This window comes from Aedes aegypti, chromosome 3, assembly GCF_002204515.2.
Source record: "Aedes aegypti strain LVP_AGWG chromosome 3, AaegL5.0 Primary Assembly, whole genome shotgun sequence".
NCBI classification, from domain to species: domain Eukaryota; kingdom Metazoa; phylum Arthropoda; class Insecta; order Diptera; family Culicidae; genus Aedes; species Aedes aegypti.
This window is the reverse complement of record NC_035109.1, coordinates 166,733,066-166,750,605: the sequence shown is the minus strand read 5'-3', so window position 1 is coordinate 166,750,605 and position 17,540 is coordinate 166,733,066. Positions and strand designations below refer to the sequence as shown.

The following is a 17,540-nucleotide window of genomic DNA, read 5'->3' as shown; positions in this document are numbered from 1 at the left end:
TGGTGTTGATCTCGGTAAAAGCTTCAAAAATTCCGATATTATTTCTAATCATTATGCCAAACGGCCATTATGCCAAATGGCCATTATGCCAAACGGCCATTATGCCAAACGGCCATTATGCCAAACGACTTTATGCCAAACGGCTTTATGCCAAACGACCTTATGCCAAACGACTTTATGCCAAACGGGGTACAATCGCTCAGGATAGTATCTTTATATTCAAGTGTCCATCATGATTCAGTCGTAGTTTTAGAGTGGTTCATTTTTGATGATGGTGCTGTTAAATTAATATTTGTGGAAGTACTCCTAAGAGCACTAAGCTAGAAAACATGCTATATCTAAGTTAGAACGTAACGCCAGAAATATGAAGGAAATAAGAGTAAGTAATCGAAATTTGTTTTACATTAAAAAATTCACATGTATAAAGTTGTGTATCTCAATCTGTAGTTATTCAAATAAGCCAAAACTTGAACGACGATCCACAAATATTCTGAAATTTGATATGCAGTGAATTTACTAAATAGCAGTTATTGTTACAATAAGAATCAAAACATTGTACATAGTCAAAAGTATTTTGATTTAATTTAAAAATGACAGTACTAGTGGTTTATTTATTAAATTTATTCAGTTTGTGCGGTCTTCAATGCTGATTAAAATCATACCCCTGCTGATTCGGCAATAAAACCCTGGTTTGCTAAAGACACTAGGGGTTCCCTGGGCAATATGCACTGCCCGGGGCAAAACGCACCTTGTCAATTTCTCTGAAATAAATTAGTTTTGAGTGAAAAAAAAAAATATGCAGATTGATGAAACGTTGCAAATTGTTGACACCCTGAGAATTTGATTCATTTTGAAAAACTTAACAGGGAAATAGAACAATTTATTCGAAAAGTACGATTCTGATGTAACTATCCCGATCATTACACTTGTTGTTTTGAAAGTGATGAAATTAGATTTTTACAACTTTCAACTATAAAACAGATGATTAGAGACTAGGTTGATTGTTGATGAGATTATTTGGCGAAATAATACAACTTTTTCTATTTTCCATAACATTTTCTGTTAACCTCACAGCTGGGGCAGCATGCACTCCATTGATCGGGGCAGAACGATCCACTCCAAAATAAACTAAAATCATTAATTTTAGGTTATTTGAAGCCTTTACCAACGTATTTATGCACAATTGTATCATCTTCTAGGCGAAAATCATCAAAAACTCCTAGTTTTTCGATAAATAAAATTTCGTTTAAAACACGAAGGTGCATCTTGCCTCATTGTTGTGGTGCATCATTCCCCTTTGTTTAGGTGCGTCTTGCCTCAATGTTGTGGTGCGTCATGCCCCAAAAAGCGCATCAATCATCACGCAAAAATAGTGTTTGGAAAAAGTCAAATTTTAAAGCAATTTAATGTAATTATGATGAAGATTCGCTCAACACCATGTAAGGTGAACCCAAACCAACTAGATTCGTGTATTAAAACACTACATAAGTACATGATGCTTAGTGTTCATTTCGGCACATTTTCCTTAAGTGGTGCATATTACCCCAGGAACCACTATTTCTTTCGGCTCATCAGTTCATCAGTTTATTTTTTTTTCAACTTAAGCAACGACTAATCATCTGTGTCGCCCGTCGTCGAATCTTCGAGGCGTTGATCTCAAGCCTCCAAACAAGATTGCATTTCTGACCGCTATAACGCAAGCAGTTTCAAAAAAAGCCAAGGCCAATAGCCACCGGCACTCCGCTGAGGCGTAGGCCTTGTCTGTGAGCCGTGCGGTGATCGCTTCACAAACGATGAACGCGCGAACGAAATCAACCATATCGAAAAGCGATTATCGCTTGTGAACCGACCGACCCGGTCGCACTTTGTCACGTCGCGCGTCGGTTGTATGCGGCCTTGTTGTTGTTGCGACGATCATGTTGTTGTTTTGTAGCAGTTATTGCTACATACCCTTTACTTGTCGATGATGCATCGCGGCGTGACATAACTGCACCATGAGTAGCACTGTATTAGCGTTTGGTTCTGGCTCAAAGTTGGATGGTTAACTTGATAAGGCAACTGGTTGGTGTTCAGACAGACTGGACCTTTTTAATGGTTTTAGAGAAATGTGCTTCAGGCATTTGAAATATCAAATATTGAACTGTGTTATTACAGCAACCGTTATGCATTACTTTACTTGCTGTAATAACATCCGCCGGGCTTGACTTAACCTAAATATATAAAGTACTTAAGCATCTTGACAATAGAAGATTGGAACGATTTTTGTCTGAAGTTAAACATAATTTTTTTCGACATTTGTTTTATTACTGGATATGTATCATCCTCTGTAACTCATTAGTACTATACCAGGGATGTATCAAAATAGCATAGAAAAAATCTAAATTGATGGTGTCCTCTACACATCTTTAGAACGTCAAAATATCGTCGAGTCCGGTCTGTCTGAACACCAACCAACTGTTTTACGAACGACTACAGTCCGGTTTGGAATCATCAATTTTGCACAGATGTCGAGCGAATCTCCATTCGCGAACACAAAAAACGCAGTTACGGATAATTATTGCATGCTAGCGGGTTTCCCATAGTCTCTTAAAAGCTTTGACTGCAATCCTTGTGAAATAAAGTGATTGGTTCGTGTTCAACCTCCAAGCGATTGAGTTTTTTGTTTCTCATTTTAGCGAGTCGCACGGTCTGTGATTTACACGGCCAGAGACAGGCAATTATTACGGTAAATGTTTATTTTGCTGAAGGTCACCAGTTGCATCATTCCTCGGATGCAGCGGATTGAGCTTCGTCAAAATAATTTTGTTTTTTTAAGGTAAGAGAGATAACTAATCTGACTCCTTTGACACCAAAATTAATCTGGCAAGGGGCACAATGAGGCGAGGTTATTGTCAAGATATGGGAAACTCTGCCATATAAGATACATATAGCGTTAGCGTAGTTACGGTTTACTTCGTAGATTGGATACTAACAATATTCATGTTATTCTTTTGATAATCTCATCTAGATTGCTTTCTGGAACAAGGCTTGGGAGTTAACCTTTATCCAATCATAAACAAGAGTACCAAAACCATGAATACAGCTATTCTCGGCCACGCCCATCTTAACCGTAACTTGGGAGAGAGAAGCAATATTTTATTTACAGTATAAAGAATGTTGTTTCGCGTAAAATAATTGATTACGGTAATAGTTTTCTGCTCCAGGGTCATCGAAATGTCAAAAAGGTCGAAATTGAAGGAATGCTTAGCTATGACAACCGACCGATCGAAATGTCCAATCCGAGATAAAAGCCTCAATCCGAAAAAAATATATCTTCTGAACGCATGGCAAATCTGCCATATAAGATACATATTTGTAAAAAGCATTTTGTTATCGATTGAAGGCTAAAACTTGTCATGCAAAATAAAATTTGATTCTCTATATATTTATGTCTATATAACATGTACAAGGTTAATCCCAACGGTAGGGCAAAAGTTTGCTAATTAATACACGAAATATTGATTCTTTTGTGACAGAAATATCTTGTATTAATCATAAAATTATTATTTGTCCAAATTTGTGTCTATGAACTTCAGATTTTTTCCATCATCCCATCCCATTTGATCAGAAATTTGCCCAAAAATTGCAGTTTAGTGCAAAACTAAGATGAAATGTGAAATTTATATGATCTTTTTTGAGATGTTTTGATAAATTTGAAGGTTTGCTTTTGACAACATTCCATGTTGCATAAATCGAACCGTCCAAAATCAAACGATTGTTATTATATAAAAAACATCACTGTGATAATGAGCACGAGTTAAATTTACCTATTTTGAACATGGTAAGCCTCTAAAGGCCTAAAGGAACTTTGAGATTGACTAGATTCGTGACTGGCCCAATATCCATTTTTTGTACATGCATTTCCGTGTTGCCAAAATACACACTGAATTCTGATTAGAAATTTGTCAAAATATACGTATACCCAAAAATTGCAGTTTAGTGCGTTTAATGCAAACTAAGGAAAAATGTGAAATTTATGTGACTTTTTCCGCGCAATCAGCCATATTTTGATAAATTTGTAGATACAGTGTCCGTTTGATTTTGGAAATATTCCACGCTGCATGAATCGAACCGTGTCAAAATGAAACGATTGCTTTTATTAAAATTTGTATCACCGTAATAATAACCACGAATTAAATTCACCTATTTTGATCATGGTAAGCCTCTAAAAGGCCTACAGAAACTTTGAGACTAACTGGATTCGTGACTGCCCCAAAATCCATTTTTTTTGTATATGCATTTCCGTGTTGCTAAAATCGTACGGTTTGGTTGCTAAAATGGAACCGTGCCTAAATCTAACGGGCACTGTATTTTGTAGATTTTAGGTAGTTTACAAGTTATTATGTTATATGTGCAGCTGATCTGGCGATACTGGAGTAGCAACCACGGGCGGCCAATCAAGCTCAAGCTCAAGTTTACAAGTTATTATATAGTATTAGACATAAAAAATGCACTGACTTTTGCCAAACGGTTCCAACATTGGTCAAAGCCCGACTGGCAAAAAGTGCTATGGTCTGATGATATCAAATTCAATTTGTTTTCATCAGATGGCATCAGATATGTGCGAAGACCACAAGGACAGCGATACAATCCGAGATACTAGGTCCCAACTATCAAACATGGCGGTGAGAGTGTCATTGTTTGGGGTAAATTATGGAAATGTGGAATGTTGCATTGCTATTTAAAAAAAAAATTTTAAAAGGTTGTTTCAGTCGAAACGGTATCGGTCCCAAACGTCGAATTCAAGGCACTTTGACTGCTCCGGTGTACAAGGACCTGTTGGAGACTACTTTCCTTCCATTTGCAACTAGAACGATGACAATAGGATGGACATTCCAACAGGACAACTACCTGAAACATACCTCGAAACTGGTAAAATCCTATTTTGCAAGGAAAAAGGTGACTGTTTGGAGTGGCCGTCACAATCTCCGGACTTGAATCTGATAGAGCACTTATGGGAGGAACTCGAACGACGAATTCGTGTTTGAACATACAGAAATCCGGACGATCTAATGACAGCACTCGAGCAATAATGGTCTAAAATACCGATAGACAGACTTATTACGTTGATCGATTCTATGCCAGTCCGATGCGCAGCTGTCATGAAATGAAATGGCTACGCAACTAAGTAATAAATATAAGCCTCATTTCGTATGGGGAATTGAATTACATTGTGTTGTTAAAGTTTGATATGAATTTTCAGTGTTGTTGAAGTGCTAAAGAAAAATAGCTATAGTGTAAATGTTAAAGCACCGGTTTTGGCCATAGCGCCAATTGTAGCCATAGTGGATTAAACACCATTTTACACAGCAGATTAGCATGAAACATGTCACGTTAAGTGGAACACAATCACACGTTAGTGCGTCATTCATTTATTAGTCCAGAAAGATCCACCGTATTTGGCCAGGGTTTTTCCTTATTTGGCCACTCTCAGGAGAAATCAATGTGATTGAACAATTTAGGAACCAAAGCTAAATATGTGGCTGAAACTGGTTCCGGTGGCCTATATTGACCAACGTGATTTTTAATGCGAACATAAGGTTTCTGCTTTGTTCCATCTATTATTGCAACATTACGCTCAATTTTCAATTGAAGCTCATAAAATTCAATTATTTTATAAAGCATCATAAAATAACTTTTGAACGAAACTATTACACGGGAAAAAATCTGATCCCATTATCATGATTTACGAATCATGAAAATTATAAATTGCTCTTGGGACGAAATCATGATTCAGACTCATGATTTTTGAAGCTGAGCTACCAATATCATAATTCAGAGCAACCATTTTCATGAGCTCCAAATCATGACCATGAAAAGCGTTACGCACACGGTGCACCTGTCAAAACGTGTTTAGCAAAGCTTGTGCAAAGCATAGTTGGCTGCGCATTCACGGAAAAGTTGCCCTTTTTAAAAAAAAAAGTTCACTTTTATTGCCGGTTTCCTGCGCCGCTGTTGCTCTACTGTCGTTCCTGCTCTACTATTCCGTTCCTGCTCCGTTGATATCGAGCTATTCCGGCTCTGCAGAACTACCGGTAAGTGAAAAAAACGCATGCAATTCAATACAAATGCTGACAATTTTCCACCGTCTTCTCTGTTTAGCCGTTTCATTCTGTTCCTTTCCTGCCGTGGCTGTTGCCCGTTCCGGCTCCTGTGTACCCGTTCCGGTTCCGCATTGAGGGAAAATTCTTCCGGCTCCGCTCTACTAACTACCGGTAAGTGATACAAAATTAATCCATTTTTGCGCCTGTAATCGAAATCCATTTTGACCATTTTCCACCGTCTTCTCTTTTTAGCCGTTTTATTGTCCCAGTGCCACTGTCGCCATTCCCGCCGCGGCTGTTGCCGTCCAATAGGTGCATCCGTTCCGGCTCCGCATTGAGTGACCAGCTCCGCCCTACCAACTACCGGTATGTGATACAAAATTAATGTATTTTTGCTCCTCTAATCGAAATCAAATATTGACCATTTTTCACCGTCTTCTCTTCCGTAATAAGCTCCCGATTTTGTTGCCGTTCCGGACGTTTCGTTTTCAGCCTTGGCTGGTTCCGCCCAGTAGGTGTTCCCGTTCCGACTTCCCCCACAACTACCGGTAAGTGTTACAAAATGAATCTATTTTTGCATCTGCAATGGAAATCAAATGCTGGCCACTTTCCACCGCCTTCTAATTCGTAATTAGCTTCCATTTCCATTGCTGTTTTGGGTGCCTCATTCCCACTCCTACTATCCTGTCCATAATCATATAGTCGTAAGCACTACTGTAGTTTTCAACACAATCTCTGTTGTCTAGCAACAAATAATACAAATTTAAATATTTTTATCAGGCAGACATTCAATCTGCCGCTCCACACATAATTGTCCCATGTTAGTTTTTGACTCTTTCTTTCTGTCTCGACGTTCCTACTAAAATTTGGCCTGCCTCTTCAACTCAGTGTTCCTTTAGCACTTCATAGTAATTAATTGAAGAGATTTCTTTGCCTGCCATTGCACGAATAATTATTGTACATTGTGTGGCAAGCACAATGATAATCTATGCCCAGGGTGTCGAGAAAAATTCTTCCTCGACCGGATCGGGAATCGAACCCGTCGTCTCCGAAATGGCGATCCAAAGCCTTAACCACTACGCTACCTGGAGACCCAAAGTAACTGCATATCAGCCCCATGATGGAATTGAACTGACCAGGAATCATCATAAGGATCTGCTTTCGAGGTCATTCTATTTTTCTATAATTTATTATAATATTCTAACTTCATTGTAACTGTAACTTTATTATCGTACATACATTATTGACCCAATTTTGTCAGCTCCTGTTTGGAGAACATGTTTTGCTCTCCTTTAAAATGCAAACATATTTTTCAACTTTTTATCGCTCTATTTTTTAGTTTTCGAAAGCAGTTTGATGATGAACCAAAAAGATTTGGAAAATTTTCATTTGTAAAATGATGACAGCATAAAGATTGTCGCAAAATGGAGCTGACAAAATCGGGTCCATGTTGTATATTGGCTAATTATAAGTGATTTTTCAAACATTTGCATGAATTATGTAGTTTGAAACTTTGATAACGATTTTCTCAATGCCAACTTTTTTAATATGGAACTGTTTTGCAGATACAGGCAATACATTACACAAAAACAATCTAATAAGAAGAATTTGAATGCTTGATACGGCTGACAGGTGAACTGTACATTGCATTCCATTCAAGATATTTGAAAAAAAAACATCGTTTATAATAACTCAAACATAATATTTTATCGAAAGGCACAGAAGTTCGGAAGCATAATGGAGCCGAAGTAGAAAAAACATCGTTAAAAAGTTGAATGCAGTTCTCTGTCTAAGCCAGGGGTTCCCAAACTTTTTGTAATCACGGCGCCCTTTGACATTTTTTATCAGAAGCGCGGCGCACTATTATCATTTTATACAAAAATATGAATATTTTCGACAAAGTTTCTGCCAGACTTTTCATGCTAGAACAAAATCTACTTTTGCAAAAAGTACGTTCTTTGATAATTCAATAAAATTATTGATATGAAAAACAATTGCACATTTTTTTTACAAAAATAGGAATCTGCAAAAAATATTAAATTATATTTTGAACTATCACAGTTTCTGGTGTTTCTGGATCCTGTAGTGAACTTTAAATTCTTGCTAAATTTGCGCCGCTTCTATTGTAAAAGCATAAAAATAGAAAAAACGACAAATTTTGATCGAAGCAGGATTTAAAAAAAATCGTCAAAGGATTCCTTTCAATTCGAGGCTATAAAAATGTCTTTACATTTGCGAAAGATTTTAACATGGTTAACATTTTTGCATCAGAATAAGAAAAAAGAAAAGTTAAATTGTTTCTCCCAGTGTTGTGAAACCCCCTTCTCGATATAACTAAGCGACTTTAATTTTGATAAGGAGAATAAAAATTATGGCATTTTCCGGGTTAGTTTACTTTTTGACATATGATCGCAGAAATGAGCCAGCCTAGGGCTGCAATTCTCTTAAACAATTAATAACATAAGTCGTTCCGTTTCTATGAAAATGTGTAGTATAACACAGGTAAACAGAGGAAGAGCAAGCAAGCAAGATGAAAAAATCATAGTGGAGCTTTTAACAACACAATGTAACTCCATCCAGCCTGAAGATCTGTTTGTTACTGAGATCCCTACCAGCAAGGTTGTGACTATAGCGTAATAACAATTTGATAGCATTTATAGAGGATGTTGTTTCAGAACTTCATCAATATATAAACTCTGAGAAAGTTCTAACTAATCCTACAGAAAACTCTATTACAGTAGACGTTCGGTCGGTGCAAACGGTTTAACTGCAATGCTTTTTAACTGCAAGTCCGGTAACTGCAACAATTCTCCAGTTATCGCACCACCAAACGTCAAAATGGTGAGCCATGTTAGCCCCTGTTAGCCCAAATGAACAGTCGAATGAATTTCACGTTCATTTTACGTTAGTTGATGGGTTGTTGACGTTTGTCAGTCGTTGCAGTTATCGAATTTCGTTCGCTAAGTGAAACGTAAACATGTTGCAGTTACCGAACGTCTACTGTATATACCTTTACAATGTTTGTCAACATAAATTTGGAACATGGAATTTGAAAAACTTTGAACATAGATATTAATTTTTTTGATTTGGTGAGCGATATCTCAAAGCTATCTTAATGTTTTCACTCCCAAAAAGTTGCATTCAACTTCTGTGGCGAGCAGCTTAATTGTCTTCTTTGTTCGATTTTCGTATTCAACTTTCGTCTGATGCTTTCCATCAATGTAATACAATTATAACATAAGTTGAGAAGGTTTGCCAGGCCTTACTTTTAATCGGCTCACGGCGCCCCTGAAAAAGATTTAAGGCGCCCCAGGGCGCCGCGGCGCACAGTTTGGGAAGCACTGGTCTAAGCCAATCAGTTCACAGAACAGAATTTCCATTCAAAGCTAATATGTAATGAGGAACATTGAGTAAGTATGGTTTCTTTTGCTTCATTATAAAAATAAGTATTCTGAGTCTAATATCCTTGTTATTCTTTGGCGAGTAGAAGTTTACACGGAATGAAAGTTGTACTTCCAGAGAAAAACAGTTGTATTGTTTGAACAATATCTATGTATATAAAAATGAATTTCTGTCTCTGTCTGTCTGTCTGTCTGTCTGACCGCTATAGACTCGGAAACTACTGGACCGATCGGCGTGAAAATTTGCATACAGGGGTTTTTGGGGACGGGGAAGGTTTTAAAGGTAGTTTGGAGCCCCTCCTCCCTCTGGAAAGGGGAAAAATAATGTGTAAAAGTGAAAAAAATATTATTTTTCTTTTTCTTTGCAGGTATTCTTCTAAATGAATCACTTGATTGATTCTAAATGTTTCTATATTTACCTTTGGACAAGCTGAGGACCACTCAAAGAGAATTAGTCCGTTTGTTGTATAAAGATAATGATTAAGTGTAATATAATTTTACTTGGGTCTCCAGTTAGCCTAGTGGTTAAGGCTTTGGATCGCCAATCCGGAGACGGCGGATTCGATTCCCGGTCCGGTCGGGAAATTTTCTCGACTCCCTGGGCATAGAGTATTATTGTGCTTGCCACACAATGTACAAATCATGCAAAGGCAGGCATATAAAGCCGATCAATTGATAACTGTTAAAGTGCTCTACTACTGTAAAAGTACTCTCTACACAAGTTGAAGAGGCAGGCCAAGTTCCAGTAAGGAACGTCGAGCCAGTAAGAAGAAGAAGAATATAATTTTACTTGCTTCAAATAAAACTATACCTTGTATTCATAGTGACAGAAGCCCTAATAAATGTAGTTAATATCAGCACAGAAAATCATGATTATCGACCATCTGCATATTCTGGATGTTACACATTCTTCTTCTTCTTCTTCTTTCTTTCTCAAACGTCCCCACTGGAACTTCGCCTGCCTCTTCAACTTAGTGTTCATGAGAACACAATTATATCAATTGTACCACATAATTTATAGCTGCACTTCATAACAAAGTTGTCTTTGAGTATAGCAGGGGTTCCCAAACTTTTTGTAATCACGGCGCCCTTTGACATTTTTTATCAGAAGCGCGGCGCACTATTATCATTTTATACAAAAATATGAATATTTTCGACAAAGTTTCTGCCAGACTTTTCATGCTAGAACAAAATCTACTTTTGCAAAAAGTACGTTCTTTGATAATTCAATAAAATTATTGATATGAAAAACAATTGCACATTTTTTTTACAAAAATAGGAATCTGCAAAAAATATTAAATTATATTTTGAACTATCACAGTTTCTGGTGTTTCTGGATCCTGTAGTGAACTTTAAATTCTTGCTAAATTTGCGCCGCTTCTATTGTAAAAGCATAAAAATAGAAAAAACGACAAATTTTGATCGAAGCAGGATTTAAAAAAAATCGTCAAAGGATTCCTTTCAATTCGAGGCTATAAAAATGTCTTTACATTTGCGAAAGATTTTAACATGGTTAACATTTTTGCATCAGAATAAGAAAAAAGAAAAGTTAAATTGTTTCTCCCAGTGTTGTGAAACCCCCTTCTCGATATAACTAAGCGACTTTAATTTTGATAAGGAGAATAAAAATTATGGCATTTTCCGGGTTAGTTTACTTTTTGACATATGATCGCAGAAATGAGCCAGCCTAGGGCTGCAATTCTCTTAAACAATTAATAACATAAGTCGTTCCGTTTCTATGAAAATGTGTAGTATAACACAGGTAAACAGAGGAAGAGCAAGCAAGCAAGATGAAAAAATCATAGTGGAGCTTTTAACAACACAATGTAACTCCATCCAGCCTGAAGATCTGTTTGTTACTGAGATCCCTACCAGCAAGGTTGTGACTATAGCGTAATAACAATTTGATAGCATTTATAGAGGATGTTGTTTCAGAACTTCATCAATATATAAACTCTGAGAAAGTTCTAACTAATCCTACAGAAAACTCTATTACAGTAGACGTTCGGTCGGTGCAAACGGTTTAACTGCAATGCTTTTTAACTGCAAGTCCGGTAACTGCAACAATTCTCCAGTTATCGCACCACCAAACGTCAAAATGGTGAGCCATGTTAGCCCCTGTTAGCCCAAATGAACAGTCGAATGAATTTCACGTTCATTTTACGTTAGTTGATGGGTTGTTGACGTTTGTCAGTCGTTGCAGTTATCGAATTTCGTTCGCTAAGTGAAACGTAAACATGTTGCAGTTACCGAACGTCTACTGTATATACCTTTACAATGTTTGTCAACATAAATTTGGAACATGGAATTTGAAAAACTTTGAACATAGATATTAATTTTTTTGATTTGGTGAGCGATATCTCAAAGCTATCTTAATGTTTTCACTCCCAAAAAGTTGCATTCAACTTCTGTGGCGAGCAGCTTAATTGTCTTCTTTGTTCGATTTTCGTATTCAACTTTCGTCTGATGCTTTCCATCAATGTAATACAATTATAACATAAGTTGAGAAGGTTTGCCAGGCCTTACTTTTAATCGGCTCACGGCGCCCCTGAAAAAGATTTAAGGCGCCCCAGGGCGCCGCGGCGCACAGTTTGGGAAGCACTGGAGTATAGTTTTATGCTTTATTATTTAATTTCGTATTTACTTTTTCTTTTTTTATACAGAACGCAGGTGATATAGAAGGGAGGATCGAGCGGCGACTGAACCATCTCCGCGAAAAATTTGGGGAACCATCGCTACAACCTCAAATTGTCGCAGTGGGCACGAGCAACTCAACAAAAGCAACGAAGGTTATTTTTGGCGGCGCGGAGTATATCGCAGATAATATTGTGCATGCTGTATGCATTTGTATGCATATCACTTATGTGCTAAATTTGCGATATACTCCGGACTGCAAACCGCTGTGGCTCTTTGTTCAGTCATACCTGTTCAAAATCCCGGCGTCCATTATTGAGCTCCCGAAGAGCACACGTGATTTGCTAAAAGGTATAGATAATTAAACTGGAAGATCGTTTTTTTTTCTTAAAATAATCTTTTTTCAAGTGAAAAGAATAGAATAAATGAATTAAACTCAAAACCCCAAAATATGTTTTAAATAAATGTTGTACTCACAAATAGCTTAAGGTGAAGGTGCAGTGCGTTTACTTTCAAAACTATGCATTTTGCCTCGCGTTTTCTCGAGCACAAATCTGAAAATCTGCCTCAATCTGAAAATGTACCACAATGTTTACTGCGAGTGAGCGAGCAACGAGTTATATTTTCAGCTTCATAGACCTGCTGGATGATCAGATTTATGATCATGGGAATTAGAGCAGAATGAGAGGCGGCCATTGTGATAGCCATTTTTAGATTTCACAAACCATGTCCTTAATCAGACCGTCACACAGTAGTTTAGTCTGCAAAAAATGACAGACAAAACCTCTAGCTCAGTGCTTCCCAAACTGTGCGCCGCGGCGCCCTGGGGCGCCTTAAATCTTTTTCAGGGGCGCCGTGAGCCGATTAAAAGTAAGGCCTGGCAAACCTTCTCAACTTATGTTATAATTGTATTACATTGATGGAAAGCATCAGACGAAAGTTGAATACGAAAATCGAACAAAGAAGACAATTAAGCTGCTCGCCACAGAAGTTGAATGCAACTTTTTGGGAGTGAAAACATTAAGATAGCTTTGAGATATCGCTCACCAAATCAAAAAAATTAATATCTATGTTCAAAGTTTTTCAAATTCCATGTTCCAAATTTATGTTGACAAACATTGTAAAGGTATATACAGTAGACGTTCGGTAACTGCAACATGTTTACGTTTCACTTAGCGAACGAAATTCGATAACTGCAACGACTGACAAACGTCAACAACCCATCAACTAACGTAAAATGAACGTGAAATTCATTCGACTGTTCATTTGGGCTAACAGGGGCTAACATGGCTCACCATTTTGACGTTTGGTGGTGCGATAACTGGAGAATTGTTGCAGTTACCGGACTTGCAGTTAAAAAGCATTGCAGTTAAACCGTTTGCACCGACCGAACGTCTACTGTAATAGAGTTTTCTGTAGGATTAGTTAGAACTTTCTCAGAGTTTATATATTGATGAAGTTCTGAAACAACATCCTCTATAAATGCTATCAAATTGTTATTACGCTATAGTCACAACCTTGCTGGTAGGGATCTCAGTAACAAACAGATCTTCAGGCTGGATGGAGTTACATTGTGTTGTTAAAAGCTCCACTATGATTTTTTCATCTTGCTTGCTTGCTCTTCCTCTGTTTACCTGTGTTATACTACACATTTTCATAGAAACGGAACGACTTATGTTATTAATTGTTTAAGAGAATTGCAGCCCTAGGCTGGCTCATTTCTGCGATCATATGTCAAAAAGTAAACTAACCCGGAAAATGCCATAATTTTTATTCTCCTTATCAAAATTAAAGTCGCTTAGTTATATCGAGAAGGGGGTTTCACAACACTGGGAGAAACAATTTAACTTTTCTTTTTTCTTATTCTGATGCAAAAATGTTAACCATGTTAAAATCTTTCGCAAATGTAAAGACATTTTTATAGCCTCGAATTGAAAGGAATCCTTTGACGATTTTTTTTAAATCCTGCTTCGATCAAAATTTGTCGTTTTTTCTATTTTTATGCTTTTACAATAGAAGCGGCGCAAATTTAGCAAGAATTTAAAGTTCACTACAGGATCCAGAAACACCAGAAACTGTGATAGTTCAAAATATAATTTAATATTTTTTGCAGATTCCTATTTTTGTAAAAAAAATGTGCAATTGTTTTTCATATCAATAATTTTATTGAATTATCAAAGAACGTACTTTTTGCAAAAGTAGATTTTGTTCTAGCATGAAAAGTCTGGCAGAAACTTTGTCGAAAATATTCATATTTTTGTATAAAATGATAATAGTGCGCCGCGCTTCTGATAAAAAATGTCAAAGGGCGCCGTGATTACAAAAAGTTTGGGAACCCCTGTCTAGCTAATCCATATGTAGTTACTAATAGCTGATATAACCAGTTAGGAATACTACAAGCAACTTCTAAAGGTACAAAAATGACAGGTAACTTCTTAAATTTAGTACCATACACTTCTAGTCAAAAGTTTGGGGTCTCCCCTTGAAAAACATGTAAATGTTTTATGGTCATATCTCTGCGAATTTACATCCGATTTCAAATCTTTTAAGCTCATTTGAAAGATAAGGAATGAAACTAATTTTGTACAAAGTTGGCAGGCAATATTTTTTTACATTCAATATATGAAAAATTGACACAAAAGTCATTTTGGTCATCGACCAAAAGTGTTGGGTCACCCCTTAGTATGAAGCAGTCCATAAAAGTTTGAGTTCATTTTCGTAAGACTTATAATGAGTACTATTCATTATCCTTCACCAGCAGTGTAGAAATATAATCTTGAAAAAAAAAAATGATAGAGATATGAACGAAAAATTGTTACATTTTTTATGAAAGAGACTCAAAACTTAAGGATTGCAACATACTAAGGGGTGACCCAAAAATTTTATCAATGACATCAGTTGATATTTTTTGGAATACCTTTTTTTCCTAGATTTTTCCGCCATGATCTCTTAAAAGTGGCTGAGAGGATATAGAACTAGGCTTCTATTACAACCTTCATCTCAAAATTTGGTAGGCGCAATTGAAAATATCAAAATTTTGGGTAATTTATCCATACACTATATGGTCGATGTCCAGTCAGACCGGACCATGTATTTTTCAATGATTTTAGAAAAATGTCCTTCAGGCACTTGGGATATCACATCAAACGCTTTATTTTCTGAAATACCATAGTTCTTTTATGTAATAAAACATCTCTAACAAAATAGCATCGAAAAGTTCAGAGTTGTCAAAATTGTTGGCTTGTCTACACCTGTCCAAAATATCGCCTAGTTCACTCTGACTTAACACCGACCATATGTAAAAATTATTATCTGCAAACTATGTACAAAGTTTAATTCTTTATCTTTCAGATGAGCCTAAAGGATTTGAAATCGGATGAAAATTCGCAGAGATATCACCATAAAACTTATAGATGTCTTTCAGGGGGTGACCCCAAACTTTTGACCGGGAGTGTATGTAGGTACTCTATGTGTAGTAGCATTTACCAAAGAACAAACCTTCATCATTTCAATAAACAAGAAAATAATACAATATTATCTACAAATCGCCAAACATGAAAAGTCAACTTTACGCACAATAATAGTTAAAATATTATTCTGTCTTTCACACTACAGTAGTTCTTTACAATAAATGAAAGTATCAACGCAATGTTGTCGTTACATCCTCCTCAGAGTCATTAGCAATGCACACCAAAAATCATGATACCAAATTTCAAAAACGTGATTTGGTTTTATGGTGCCAACAAATTCAACCAGAATCATAAATGATGCGCACCCAAAATCATGATTCCAAATCCCAGTATCATGATTTCACTTTATGGTCCGAAAATATAATGATAATCATAAACGATGTGCACCAGAAATCATGATTTGGGATCCCAATGGCATGATTTAGCTGCATGATCCTGTAAAAAACGACCGGAATCATAAACCATGCGCACCTGGAATCATGATTCTAAAGCCTAAATATATGATTTAGCTTTATGGCGCTTGCAAACCCGACCAGAATCATAAAGATGCGCACCGGAAATTATGATTCCAAATCCAAATATCATGATTTAGCTTTATGATTCTGCCAAAAGTATAACGCACTGACTGCGTTACGGGTGCACCGAATCATGATATCATGCATTCGAATCATGGTGTATTTTCATAAACTGAAAATACCCTAGGCTCCAGAAATCATGAGTCTTTTTTTATGATTTTGGGATCCGATTTTTACCCGTGTATGAACTGTGTTGATAAATAAGTAATTTTGAACAAAAAAATGTTGAAAAGTTTGAGATCTGTGGTAAATTAAGCAAACATATTGCCATATAACCTCGTAAACTTACCATTAATATTTCAAAAACTATACGTGCTATGGCATTTTAGAAAACAGCAATAGACCTCAAGCGACCTCAAATTAAGTGAATATCGGTATTTTGGATGCTTGTTACACAAATTTGTTCCGCTGTAAAATAATCTGCCCAATATTTGAAATGTCTTGAATGAAATTTGAATGTGCACACGTCTTTTTAAGGTGAAATGTAGTTTACTATGAAAAACTTCAAAGGTTTTTTGTTCAGCTTTCTATTTTCTCGTCATATTATTCTATGGATAAGCATATAAGCTCTTCTATTCAAAAATATCAGTTATTCCGCATAACAAAGATAAAATACATGTTTTTTACGTTTCTCGGGCAATCAGTTCGCTAAAATGGAGGATAATATTAATATTGAATAGCCCATAACGCTGACTCGAATGTTTGTCCCACAATGGGACAAATACAATTACCAAACATTTAGGTAAAAATCTATTACACATCAAGGCATATTAATAATAGTCTAAGCTACGCCTTTACGTTAAAAAATTACAATAAGTCTTTGTTTTTCGACTTTTGCCTCACACAAAATATTTATCCACCATAAACTATTGAGATTTACAGTTAACGAAAAATGTGTGTGATTTGTGCTAACGTAAGAACAACACGACATTCACGAAACGCGACGCGAGATAAGACATAACACTAACAGTTCTTACAAACGTCAAGAAAGTTTAAAAAATTACCTTTCTGTCGACCGGTTTCGGGTACGATGTAGCCCATCTACGGGACAATGTCCGACTGACTGCTTCTCGTACGTTGTTCGTACGCGTCCGAAGAGAAATGTTACTGGGTCGTCGTATCTACCAAATTGAACAGACACGAAGATATGGGAGGATCGTCTTCATTCATCAGGGGTTCTTCGTCGTTGCTGATGAACATAGACTCCCATGCGTTCAAGTGCGAAGTTTTTCTTACGTTTTTTATAAGCTTCGCACTTTCCCAATCTATTGCATGATTGGAAGTTATCGCATGGGCTGCTACACTCGATTCACTGATGTTATTAGCCGATACTGCATTTTTGTGTTCTGTTAATCTAACTTTAACTTTTCGGCGGGT

At 36.6% G+C, this 17,540-nt stretch overlaps 1 protein-coding gene and 2 long non-coding RNA genes across 4 annotated transcripts in view; 2 read left to right on the top strand and 1 right to left on the bottom strand.

The window, feature by feature from the left end:
* Nucleotides 1–17,540, top strand: part of LOC110679629 — a 427,025-nt gene that overhangs the window by 184,687 nt on the left and 224,798 nt on the right. The gene's annotated exons all lie outside the window — the stretch shown is intronic.
* Nucleotides 1–17,540, bottom strand: part of LOC5563981 (glucose dehydrogenase [FAD, quinone]) — an 84,315-nt gene that overhangs the window by 33,729 nt on the left and 33,046 nt on the right. The window lies entirely within an intron of this gene.
* On the top strand, nt 5,677–12,560 carry LOC110679630. The gene is made up of 5 exons (XR_002502658.1): nt 5,677–6,074; nt 6,142–6,254; nt 6,336–6,449; nt 6,537–6,631; nt 12,148–12,560. It is a non-coding gene; the product is annotated as an uncharacterized LOC110679630 (long non-coding RNA).